Source organism: Cupressus sempervirens, chromosome 3, assembly GCF_028749045.1.
Source record: "Cupressus sempervirens isolate cs-2001-9-10 chromosome 3, ASM2874904v1, whole genome shotgun sequence".
NCBI lineage: Eukaryota > Viridiplantae > Streptophyta > Pinopsida > Cupressales > Cupressaceae > Cupressus > Cupressus sempervirens.
The window spans coordinates 1,055,986,331-1,055,999,398 of NC_143120.1; positions in this window are offsets into that span (position 1 = coordinate 1,055,986,331).

Below are 13,068 nucleotides of genomic sequence, written 5' to 3' on the forward strand. Positions count from 1 at the left end.
TGCACAAAGATTATGCCCCCTTTCGGAGGTGAATCGGGTAGCAACTAACTAAGAGGTTTTTACTTGGCTTTCATTCATATTAACCCCCAATAGTTTCACAAACAAACTTGAGGCTAGTAGTTCACACTGGTATCTGAAAGAGCACACACTTGACTAGCAAGACTGGGGTCGACACTAGCCAATGCAACAGACAGAGCCTCTTCTTAATATGTGATATCAGAATGAAGAAGAGGAAATTAATATGGCTTTGGACTCTTTCAATCTACAAAGCTTATTTATTATAGTGAGTTGGAATCTCTAGCGAAAGGAGTGTGCTTACTTGGGTCTTTCCTAGAGGTTGGATTGCTTCAACAAGCCCTCTAAAGGTTGACTCAGACTGATAGCTTGGATCTAAGGGAAGGGTCCAAGTTTATGATTTCCCTCAAAGGGAAAGAGCATACTTCCCTACCTTATCACCTTACCAAAACACACAAGACATGTTCATCACCGAGTTATCTTATCGATCCCACCTTGTCCTATTCCAAGACTTTGATCCCCTAAAAGGAAATCATCATCTCTTCATTAAAGGCCTCATTTGGGAGAACCACTAACTTGCTTACCTCCCTCAGGTATCATCTTTCAGAGGCTTCTAGGTTTCTTATTTACTCTTGGGCATCACTTCCAAGTAGTAAAGAGCATACTCCCCTATTCCCCTGTCTTGTACCCAATGAAGTTCACAAGCACTATTTATATAATGTGCAAAAAGGAATGAAAGAAAACATGACATTCAAGTGGGTTTGAAATGAGTCTTCGACACACGTATCTTTAACAAAGCGTCCTGCAATCACACAATTAGTACTTGTTTCAAGTGTTTTGATAAGGTGTCTTTGACATGTGTCCTGCAAACCACTATCAAGTTGTTTGAAATCCAAAAATCAGAAAACACTGTTAGTCAAATGCATAATGATAAATTTGAATTCCAGAAACTATATTTGCATATGTTGTTACAAGATTTTGTGCAAAATCACACATAGGCCTACGTGAGAAAATGTCGTGCACCGCACGAGAAATTGTGCATTTATGTACTTTTTTGCATGAGGAAGTGCAATGAAAGGGGTGAAATCCTCAGATCTTTGTGCAAAAATGAGATTTCTCACGTGAAAATCTAGAAAATGGTACAGATGACCATGACAGAATTATTAAAAATGCAGAAAATAGAGTAAATGAGGCTAGAAAATTTGATTTATCAACCCTATGGTGGGTGCCAAAAATGTATATGTGAAATGCGAGCCTCAGATCCTCACATAAACTTCAACACAGTCATTATCTGAAAGATCATCCTAGAATGAATATGAGATTATTCTTACAAGTAATCCAACAGTTTGACCTATTGCCTTCTAACTAGAAGGATTTTGCCTTTGCTCTCAAAATGAGAAGCCGACAACCAAATCTATAGAATGAAGGATTTTAAGCTATATGAGATATGCAAGATTGATCTAAATGTATGCAAGATTATTCTAATAATAAGAAAGAACAATTAATCTAAATGGATGCATTATTAAACTATATGAGATTGATATGGAAGAATATTAAGCTAAGAATGCACAAGCAAATGAGTAGATATTCCAGCATAAGTTTGATGCAAATTCAAATCCAACCTATTTAATGAGGAATCAAAGGCTTCTTAAATAGAACCCCATAATCGATCGACAATCAAGATTAATTAGAATGGATGATCAAGATTGAAGATGAGACTTAGTCATAATGGAAAATTCCTTATGAAGAGGAAGTTAACTGATTACTTTTGAGTGAAAAGGGAGTTAATTGATTTAATTTTGAGTTGAAAAAGGAGTTAACTAATGTAATTCCTTTTCTGATTTTTAGTTCACCTAGAGTTTCCATTTCTAAACTAAAGAGAAGATTTGGAGAGAATATTTGATTTAATAAAATAGAATATGACCTCATAAATGGATAAACTTTAATTAATTGAATAATTAAATTCAATAATTAAATTCAATAATTAAAAAGAATAGATATATTATTAAATCAAATATATTTAATTCCTTTGTACATTAGATAAAGAGGTAATTTTAATTTAATTAAAGTATGACCACTTATAATTAAATTAAATTAAATCAATAGGTTTATTATAGCTAATTTGAGTCAATACTTAGTAATTGAATAAATAATGTGATTAATGCAAATTAAGGTTTTCTGCATTTGACACCTAGGTCAAGTGATGATTATTTAGAATTAGAATTGCCTAGTAAAATAGGACTTAGGAATGATTGAATAGACCAGAATTGGTTAATATGGAAATGTGCCAATTTTAGGGTATTACAATTAGGACTACAAATTTGATCACTTATGATGATCTACCCTATGAAGGCTTTTCCATTTTAGGAGCTTTATAAAGACTATTAGGTCTACCTTGATTAAAGGATTTAACACTTACAATGAAGTAAGGACTTTGTTAAGATATTTACATAGGCCTATTAGGACCACTCTGTTAAGAGATTTACCATGATTCACTTTTCCAAAATGATTTAGTACCTAATCCTTCCATCTGCACTTACAATGTTGATTACAGATCTCCCCTTTCCAATCTCTAATCTGATATCCCATATGATATATGTTTGTTGTACTCTTTACTGCTTCATTAGGTTGCTAAACTCTGTTACTTCACAAATTTTGCTTGTACCCTCCAAAACCTAACTCTTTTGCATAATAGTTTTCTCACTTTCTCTTCTTGTGCACACTTACTTATATCATAATATAGGGTTTGGATCTACCCTTACAAAGACATTTGTAGACCTGCTAGAATAAGATCAACGATCTAGATGTTTCCCTTTTTGCCTCTTCATGTGGTTGGTTGTCCCATCTTCACAGGGATTGATGATCCATGTCAAAATGAATAACAACCACTATAACAAACTCTATGACCATTATATGTTTTTTATATGTTAACTCAAAGCGGTTTACCTCAAATTTTGTACCATTTCAGACATTCTTGTATACATTGTATTACTCGGCACATACTATCTTTGATGCTCAGTCATAAGTGTTCTTCCTACTAGTACTCGACCTCAACTAGCTTGACTCCTTCTATATGACCCAACATCCATGTACTTTTGTTACTCAACATTTACTAAACTTGGCTTATATAGGAATACTCGATGACCAAAGACTTGCTTGGCTCCTATAGAACTTGTCATATACATGATTATTTACAAGTCTTTACAAATACATGACTTGGCCTATTTAGAGTAACTTGGTCATAGTGATGACCGACCAATTTTTCCTTGTATATGAGTAAGTGTTTGACACCATCAGACAACAAAACTTAGAGAGATCAACAACTCCCCCTTTGAAAATAGTGTCAAAAACACTTTGTCATGATTACATCATTACAATACAATTTTAAAATGATAGTACTCCCCCCTATGCCTATGAGTCAGTCCTTATAGGACTTACAAAAAATTTCTTTTACATCATACTCGTATATATACAATACATATGTTACATGACTCAAGTAGTCTGATGTTGCTTGTCATACCTTTGTTCTGACTTTTGTTCTTCTATTATTCATTTCAGCTCTACATCTCTGATTGTATCATTTTTATCCAATCTATTCATCTTATCCCCCTTGATTTCTTCATTTCTTTCTTATTATCCTTGATTTTGTCACTTATGTATATTGTCAGGGTTGGAAGGATGGAATCAAACCATATCTGTCAATGAATGGTTTCTGAGCTTGGATAATCATGGCAAGAGCATGACCCCATGTGGTTCTTACTGATTCCAAAACTTGTATTTTGATCTCCAAATTTGCAACTAATCAATTAAGCTATTAGCAATAGAAAGGTTAGGATCTTTTTGAACTAGATCCTTTTTTGAAGCCAACTCTTGTTGCATGACCTCCAAGTGAGGTATCACCATTGATTGTATGGAGATAAACTTGGTCCTCATTTGACTATCTGTTGTGTATAGCTCAACTAACCTCCCTTGTGCAAATAATAATCTATTATAGTGCATGAAACTTGATCCAACTAACTGAGATAGAGCTTCCAGATGATTTTAAATCAGTCTAAATCTTATGAATGCTAACTTGAAATTCATTTGTGAATCTGGGCACATCACAAAGAATATACAAGTGCTGACAGTTCAACCTTCCTCAAAGAAATCACAGTGGAAACTTTTTCCAATACCTTCTTCTCAAACTTTTTCTCTCACTGGGTCATTAATTTTTCATTTGCTTTTATATCCTCAGTGTTGACTTCCTCAAAAAAAAATTACTACCTGGGTGATAATAGGGGCTTGTTCATCAATTTTTTGTATATCAAAAGCATCAACAAATATATATTTGATATCATGCAACACTTGTCTTTATTATTGCTCCCTTCTCATCTCCTCTTGTATTTATTTTACAACAAAGAACACATTAGATCTAGGTGAATGCAAGAAGGGATTGTTTCAAAGAATTATTCAAAATGACTTATAAATAAAGTTAAAATATTTGAATGTTGAATTCGATGAAGAACTAACAAATGAAAGCAAAGGTTATCAAAGAAGACATGGAAAATACTTAAGGATTATTCCAAAGAGATAATGGTCTAAGGAATATTCTAGTATAAGATTTGAGGAACCCTTATTAAGGAAATGATCAGGATCAAAGATATATAAAGTGATTAACAAAAGCGAGGAAAAGAGGAGTTAGTGTGGAATGAACAGTGGAGAAGTGTGCTTAAAGAAGTACTTGCATGTTATCAAAAAGTATAGAGTGAGATCAATGAAATTGGATAATAGAGGAGTAGAAAGGATCTGAAAAGTTTAGGAGAAATTGATCATAGGTCAAATTTCCTGATGATTTATTCCTGATAATTCAGAAACAATATTGTAAAAATCTTTTTACCAAGTAATCTTTAACTAGACTTAGGAGTTTTAGTTTGTAACTTATTGTACATCCCTTAATCAGATGAACAATGTATGAGTGGGATAAAATCTCTTAACAAAGTATTATTTAATAGGGTATAAAACACCCTTAATAAGGTGAAGTCATTCAAAAGATGACATTGATGTAAGCTCTTAACCAAGAAACTTATTACTGTAGTGATGAGTTATGGGTATCGTCCCCACTGCATTTTTTCCCTCTAAGCAAGGGTTTTTTGTGAGACTGAAACATTGTGTTATTGTAGACACCTAAATCCTTTAGAAAATAAAGTATTTTATTTTTTGAAAAAGTCCCTGATGACATCATCATTTATTAATTAATTAATTATTTTATTTATTTATTTATTTTTATCCCATTAAATCCCTTTATCTTAATTAAAATATTTAATTAAGGAATCTCTCCCAAAAATGTTTAAATCTTATTTAAACATTATTTCCTTATTTATTAATTATTTAATTAATAAATTGACCAAAAATTCCAAAATAAATAATTTATTTATTTTTTGCCCAAAACTTGGCCAATTTCCTTAAGACCACTAACCTCTTCCAAAATCTTCTAATCCTTCTTTAATTTCGATTAAAGGCTAATCCCATCATTTGCTACCCCTAATCCCAACTCAAAATATTTAATTAAGATTAAATATTAATCCTTATGTTTATTAAAAATATTTTAATAAATATCTCCTCAACCCAAACCCTTGAAATGTATAAAACTTTATTTATTTCCTAAAAACCTTATTTATCCTCATCCTAGGAAGTTCTAGACTCTTCTAGAAAGTCTTCATCCTCATCCAAAGCCTAGACTCTTCTAGAAGATGTCAATCCTTATCTTTGACCCTAGTCCTAATCCCCCCCCTAACCTTGTCACATTCCCTAAACATGGGTTAAGACTTGCTAACCCAAGCCAAAGCCAAAAAATATCTCCTCCTTCACCCACCCTCATTAAATACCATCCACTTTCCCATCTCTAACAAGCCTAATCTAATCTTAACCCAAGCCTAATCCAAGCTTTAGTCATTTGCACATTCCTAAGTCAAGCTTAAAACTTTCTTAATTCAACCCAAGTCAAATATCTCAACTCTCTCACAAATATCCCAACCATAAAACTTTATGAAGCCCACAAAGCCATAAATGACTCTTACAAGCCCATTCATTGCTCTTACAAGCCATTATGAGGGTCTTTATGAGCTTTGAGCCTCCTTTGTTGACCCCTCAACCCCTCTTGCTCTAACCAATGACCCTGTGACATGTGTCACTCCCTGATTGGCTGTAAGGAAGCACAATCCATGTGCTCTCCTCTCATTCAATCTAAACCTTCCATAAGCTTTCTCCCATCCTTGCATCCTAGACCTTGATCCCTCAAGCCCTTTGCCTATTTAAGGAATCCTCTCCCAAGCCATTTTAACACAATCTAGAAAGTAAAGCCATAATGCCATTTTGAGAAGTCATTTTTACATCAAATCCATTCACCAAAATCTATCAAAAATCCTCCATTGAAGCCCATTTGAGCATTTGAGCATACATACATAATCAAGCCATCTTAGCTATTAGACACACCTCTACATCAAGTGATCATCCTCATTGAGAGAGCCTATCCATGGCTCATATTCTCATTTGAGGACTTCACTTTGTCTCTCATGAAGTTATGTTAAATTAGTATGCAAATGCTTTTGATTGTTTTAATTTAGTGTTTCTAACATACTAAAGTAGCATATACATTTATGAGTCATACATGTTAATGTTTATGTCTTTTATGAATGTTTTATATTATTTTTATAAGTATTTAGTTACAACTTATCAATGAATTGATAGGTAATACAGTGGATATCATTAAAAAGGAAAGTACAAATTATTAGCTCATGGTTAGAAATTTTAATAAGTGCAATAGTTGTGTGGTATTGATTAACCCCTCCCCCCCCCTGCTTAGTACCCTACATGAACCTTTCCAATAGTTGTGCTAGTTTAAAAATTAAATTTTCAGGATGCTAATTGAAAGAGGGAAATTTTTGGTTTGAGATTTGATATTATTAGTGATTAGATATAGAATATGTAGGGGAAAAATTATATTTGAAAGAATTTGGTACAAAATGGGCCCTGACTATTCAAGTCGTCAATTGATGAGAGGACAAAACAACACATGTGAGCAAGGATGAGGAACCCCCTTTCTCTAACTTTATCTCTTGATAATTTATATTTTATAAAATGGATTTTAAGAGTCTTGTGGTCTTTCTATAAATATAATTTGTAAGTAAATCCATAAGGACTTTAGGCGAGGAGGTTTGAACCTCGAGCATGGCACTGGAAATAACAACTAGTATGATGATCTTTTGTGCATGGAGAGTTTTAAAGACAATCTCTTTGGCCTTTTTCTTTATGCTTTGCCCTCAAATAGCTCTTGGATATGGTGGAAAACTTCATCGTTCTCACATGTGAACCCATGATGCATTAAGCTACACGGGAGAGGACATCTAGGAATACAACTAATTCAATATTGTCATAACACATGTTAGAAGATCTCCATGATCTAGAAATACCTCTCCATACCCCTACAATACCTTAAGCATGGGAAACTACAACAAAATGAGCATATAAGAGCTTAATAGCAACACTTTCAAATTTGCCTACATAGTTAGTTGCTTCAGCGAGTACCATAAGAATTATGAATTTGAACATGACATATATTGAAACATAATTTTGCAAATACTTAAGTTATTTTAGAATGTTATTTATATTTATAAAGGTTGATTTATTATCTATTGATATTGATTATCCTCCTTTGTGGTTTGGAATTATAGATATCATCTTAATCACACATTATGACTTTATAGTCATTATATTATTAACTTCTAGATTTGTAGTATTTATGGAAGCCTATGTGATGGGGATGTAAAATAGTAGAGGTTTATAGGGTTTTATGGTTATTTGAAAGGTCTATTCCTTTTTAAGTTCAAAGTCTTTTTATTATATACTTTGTATAAACCTATAATTACTATACTCTGTTATGGTTTTGAAGAGATCGTGTGGTTTCATAAATATAATGTTAAAGTTAAAACTTAAATGTGATAATGGAATCATGTGTATATATTTTGATAAATTCAATACTTTCTTCCTTTAAAAATTTTATGTAGCAAGTTCCTGCAGCCATAAATCATGATCAAGGATTACTATATCTGTGCATTTAATACTTTCTATGAGTTATTGAGATGGATATACGTTTCAATATATGACACATGTATTAATCTCTTGCAAGAATAAGTCAAGGAGGACTAGAAGGATCATGACCAGAGGAAGTAATGACAAGTTCATGTAGATGATATTAGCAATTTAGTTGGAACGGGTCAATGTAACTATCAACTGCTCTATGTAAATCCAGAATTTATGGTGCACTACATTTGATGAAGACTAGCTTGTTCAATTGAGAAGAATGTTCTCTACATTCATTAATGATGTCTTTGAATCCTCGCTTATTGAATAATCTTAGATTTTGGGAAGTTAATTTTCCTTATATGTTATAAATAAGCTTTTAGTTTGAGCATGTGAGATAGTTCAGGAGCGATTGTAATTCATAAAAGCATTCATTATATAGTCTGTTACTTTTAGTTTGTATTACCAATGGATTTATATAAATAAAGATGACATTGTTTTTTCTTAGCACTTTATGTTGATTTCGTAATCATTTTCTCATCCAAGGGGGCCTCTTGGTGAGTGAATATAGTTAGTAGGAGTAGTCTTTTCATTGCTATTATAATAGATAGAACTCTATTGCTGCTATAGCCATTGGTAATATAACTATTGGTTGTTCCTGTAGTAAAGGCAAACAGTTTAGATTCTTGTTTGTAATTCAATTCATGTACTTTAGCTGATTAGTTTCTTAAATTTTACACTTAGATTTGGTATTTCTAGTTCTGTTAAGTTTGGTACTTTCATTCTCAAAGGTTAGTGATGAGAATTAGAAAAGTTTAGAGCATATACTTTGCAAATACTACAACACCCCACTCGAGAACCCAAGAGAAATAACCTAACATGATTCAATTTTTACTAGACTAATTTTTTTAAAAAGTTTAAACAACACAAGATATCAATGAAGCAATATACACATACACATCAAGTACACATAAGTAACTACAAATATAGTTTTCATTCCTCAAGGGTTCCTTCACATTGAGTCACATTAAGAAGTTTGTATTAATTAATTTAAGTCTCGAGTACATTGTCTCGTGATCATAGAAAAATAAAAAATACACCATCTCATAAACTAATGCATAAATATAACTGATACTATGAAATACATCTTATGAATAACATCCATTGCACATGTTGCAAGATATGAGAGAATAAACACAAGTACATCAAAATACAAGATACATGTTAACATATATACATCAACTGAATAGAAGTCTCCAAGATAGAAAGAATAATGATAATGATATAACTACATCAATGAACATCCAACATCTATCAAACTAAGGGGACCCAAATGGTAAGAAGTCACTGCCTCCCGATCTCATGGTCACCTAGTCATGCTTCCTTTCTCACAGTGCAAGGAAGATAATGAACGATCCACAAATGAATAATCAAACCATAAAATAATCCTAGGCAAGGAATCCTAATAGTCAATTCTACCTCAAGGGTAACACAAACTACTCAAGAAGAAAAGATAATCAAAATCGAAAGGCAACTCAATCCAATACCAACACCACATTCCAAAGTCAACATACAAATACCAAGTATAGATCAAGTATCAAAAATAAAGAAATACAAAACTAAAAGAATAACCATTTCCAAACAAAGTGCCAAATGTCAAAAGCACAATAGTTGAAAAATAACAACTGTCATCAAAGAGAGTATATCCCAAATAAATAACTTCAAAAACAAATACACTGCTAATAAATAACTGAAACTCGTCAATAAAAGTCAACCATCAATAATATAAGACATCTAACCAATATGTAATAACCCATGATAAAAGAATCTAACAAGTACACCATCAGAGGCAAATATAAAAACTATGACAGAGACTCAGGCTACATACTAGAGAGTGTCATCACATGGTCAAACTACTTGAGTTATCATGGACTGGTCTCTCACTAGACTTCGAACCGCCAAGCGTTGAGTTCCCTAGACTGGTCACTCTAGACCCCAGACCCTTAATGTGACACATGTAGAACTAGAACACCCTCTCAGGAAGATAAGGAAAACTAATTATACCTCTCACTAGGTATCATGCCATTCCCATCCATAGCCTATACAAGCACTAAAGGCATGAGCAAGGCAAAATCACTAACTTATATTTTTAATGTGTGTTTAAATATTTTAATTACTATGTTATCACTTATTACACAACTTACAATGAATTACCCTGACAACCACTTTGTGCCTTGACCCCCATTGCAAGCCACTCCCACAAAAATGCACCTAGACAACCTTCCCAAAGCTCACAAACCATAATTGTGTCCCATACCACAAAAGCCATAATGATAGGATTTGATTCCCTAATAGACAACCCAAAAGTAGCACTCGTTCTTAAAACCCAAGTTCTCATAAATCTCATTAAAATAAATCTCATCAAAAATAAAGCTCATATAATAAATATCAATTAGAATCATAAAATACATCATGATATCCAGTCAAATAAACATTATAAAGAAATCTCAAAAGCCTCTAGTGCACATCCTAGTTTGGCCAACTAAACAATCCATAAAGAAACCACCACGACAATAAACATCACAAGACTATAAAGAGAATATAAGAAAACACATAGTTTTTAAGCTATATGGTTTGATTCCATCATTTTCTTTGTTTAGATTGAGTCATAAAGATGTGTTGAACAATAAGTTAGGAATATACATGTTAATGTAAATTGTTATGCTAATATACATATTTCAATAGATAACTATTTAAATGTCCAATCTCTTTGAGCATATAAAACGTCATGCAATATTATCTTATTATTAATTTAAATAATCTTAAATCATAAATGAATTAGTAATTAATAACATAAATGTATATAATAAGATTAAATATTAATATCAATTCCATTTCTAGAATATAAATTTGGCTACTATTAAGTCAAAAATTAATATTACTTTTCTTTTAATTCATCATGCAACTAGAGATAAATTCATATAATTAATTAAATTATTTATAAATTTTTCTCATAGAGTCAAATAGTTATTAACTAGGTGATTACAAAGTGAACTCCACCATAACTTCTCTTAAAATATAACATAATCACAAATATATATTTATTAAGTGTTCACTTGCATTAATAAATATAAAATCACTTATATGCAACTAAGAGTTTAACTATGCTTAAAGAATCATTAATACTAACATCCACATTATAACTAAATGATTAATATTTATTTAATTATTGAAACTAATAAATAATAATAAATTTTAATTTCTTTTTTAAAATATTTTTTTCTTCTAATTTTCAAAATTAATAAAATAATCATAACATAAAAGTTTTTTTAAAATTAATAATCAGCATTAATTTTTTTCTAAATTTATTTATTTATCTTTATTATTTATAAATCTAAAAATTGCTTTATATTTTATAAAAGAATATAAATAAGAAAATTATATTTTCACATGGCTAAGATCTTCTGAAACATGCAATCATGAATTTATTAATTTTGTATCTTGAATGTATTTGTTTTCCAAAAAGATTCTCAACCAATAATCACGTTTAAATATGAGGCAAATATATGTTTTGTTTGATGAATCTTTATGAGGATTTATGATGAAGTATACCATATAACTTTCTTTCAAACCCCAACTGATAATAACCATTGTTCTCTAAAATTTAATGTTGAATTTTCTTTGGTTGCTGAGATCTAGGTTTCCTAAATCAATTTTCAGCAGCATGATTCTACAATTTACAGTTGACTGTGGGTTCCAAATAATGCATGAATCAATTCTACTTCTTAATTTAAATTCATAATTTTCTTCCATATTTTATTCCATAAATTTCAACAATATGGTAGACGCAACATAGACAGATCTTCCAAAATAATTTCAACAAATGAGTTCTCATACCCTACCTCAATTTCACAGCTACCCTAAAGCTTTCGACATTTTTTTAACTTCTATTTCAAAATTGCTCTCCCAAAAACTTGTGTAACTCTAAAATGACCAAAAAGTCTCTAATAAATACCTATAACCCTAACTAGGGTTTCTAATTTTTTATTTAATAAAAAGGTCATTTACTTTTCATTAAATATTAAATAACTTAATTTATTAAATCTTTTCATGCACACTCAATGCCCTTTTAATTTTAAAATAATATTTTATTTAATTAATCTTTTCAAGCATATTTAACTCACTTTTTAATTAAAATTTACTCTCTTTTTTTCACTTTATTATTTAATGCAAGTATGTTAAAAATAATTATCTATTGTTTTAACCAATAAAGATAATTAGAGTTCATTATTTAAATTTGATTCTCTAGATATTAATTAAATAATTATACTAAAACAATATTTTATATTTTATATTTAAATTCTTTTATTTAATCTTCTAATTTAAAACTTGAAATTAAATCTTTCAAATTAAACATATACTCAAATAATTCCCAAGAATTAAATATCATCTTATTTAAGAGAAGAAAAAAATGGCAAGAAAAGCAAGAAAAGTGAAAAAAGCAAACTTTTGCGAAGATCACTTTCAAGAAAATCACAAACCCTCCCATGGTAAAGTCAAAATAGCTAGATATGGAAGTGTGAACAATACAATAATACCAGTTAAAGAACTGATAGGAAGGTAGGTACACCCCTACATTCCAATGAGTAACAAATTCCAAGCATTATCAGATGGCGATTGAAAGAAAAATTCCTCCTAAGATATAGCTAATAGGTAGGAAGCTCAGATAACAGATGAAAAAATCAGAACCGAACGTCCTTTTCACCAAGGGAAAGAAATTCAAACCTAGTTAGGCATCAATTTGAAGAATTAGCAAAGATCCAGGGGATTCAACAAAAGTGCAGAACACCCAAAAAATCAAAAGGTTTAAAAACCCAAATTTGACTTCATTCTAAATGCAATGCGATCATTTGTAAGTCACTGATCAACATGAATTAACAGGAATGGAAGACTATTATTAGCAAAAAAAGAGGAGGCAAATACATTAAAAAATAG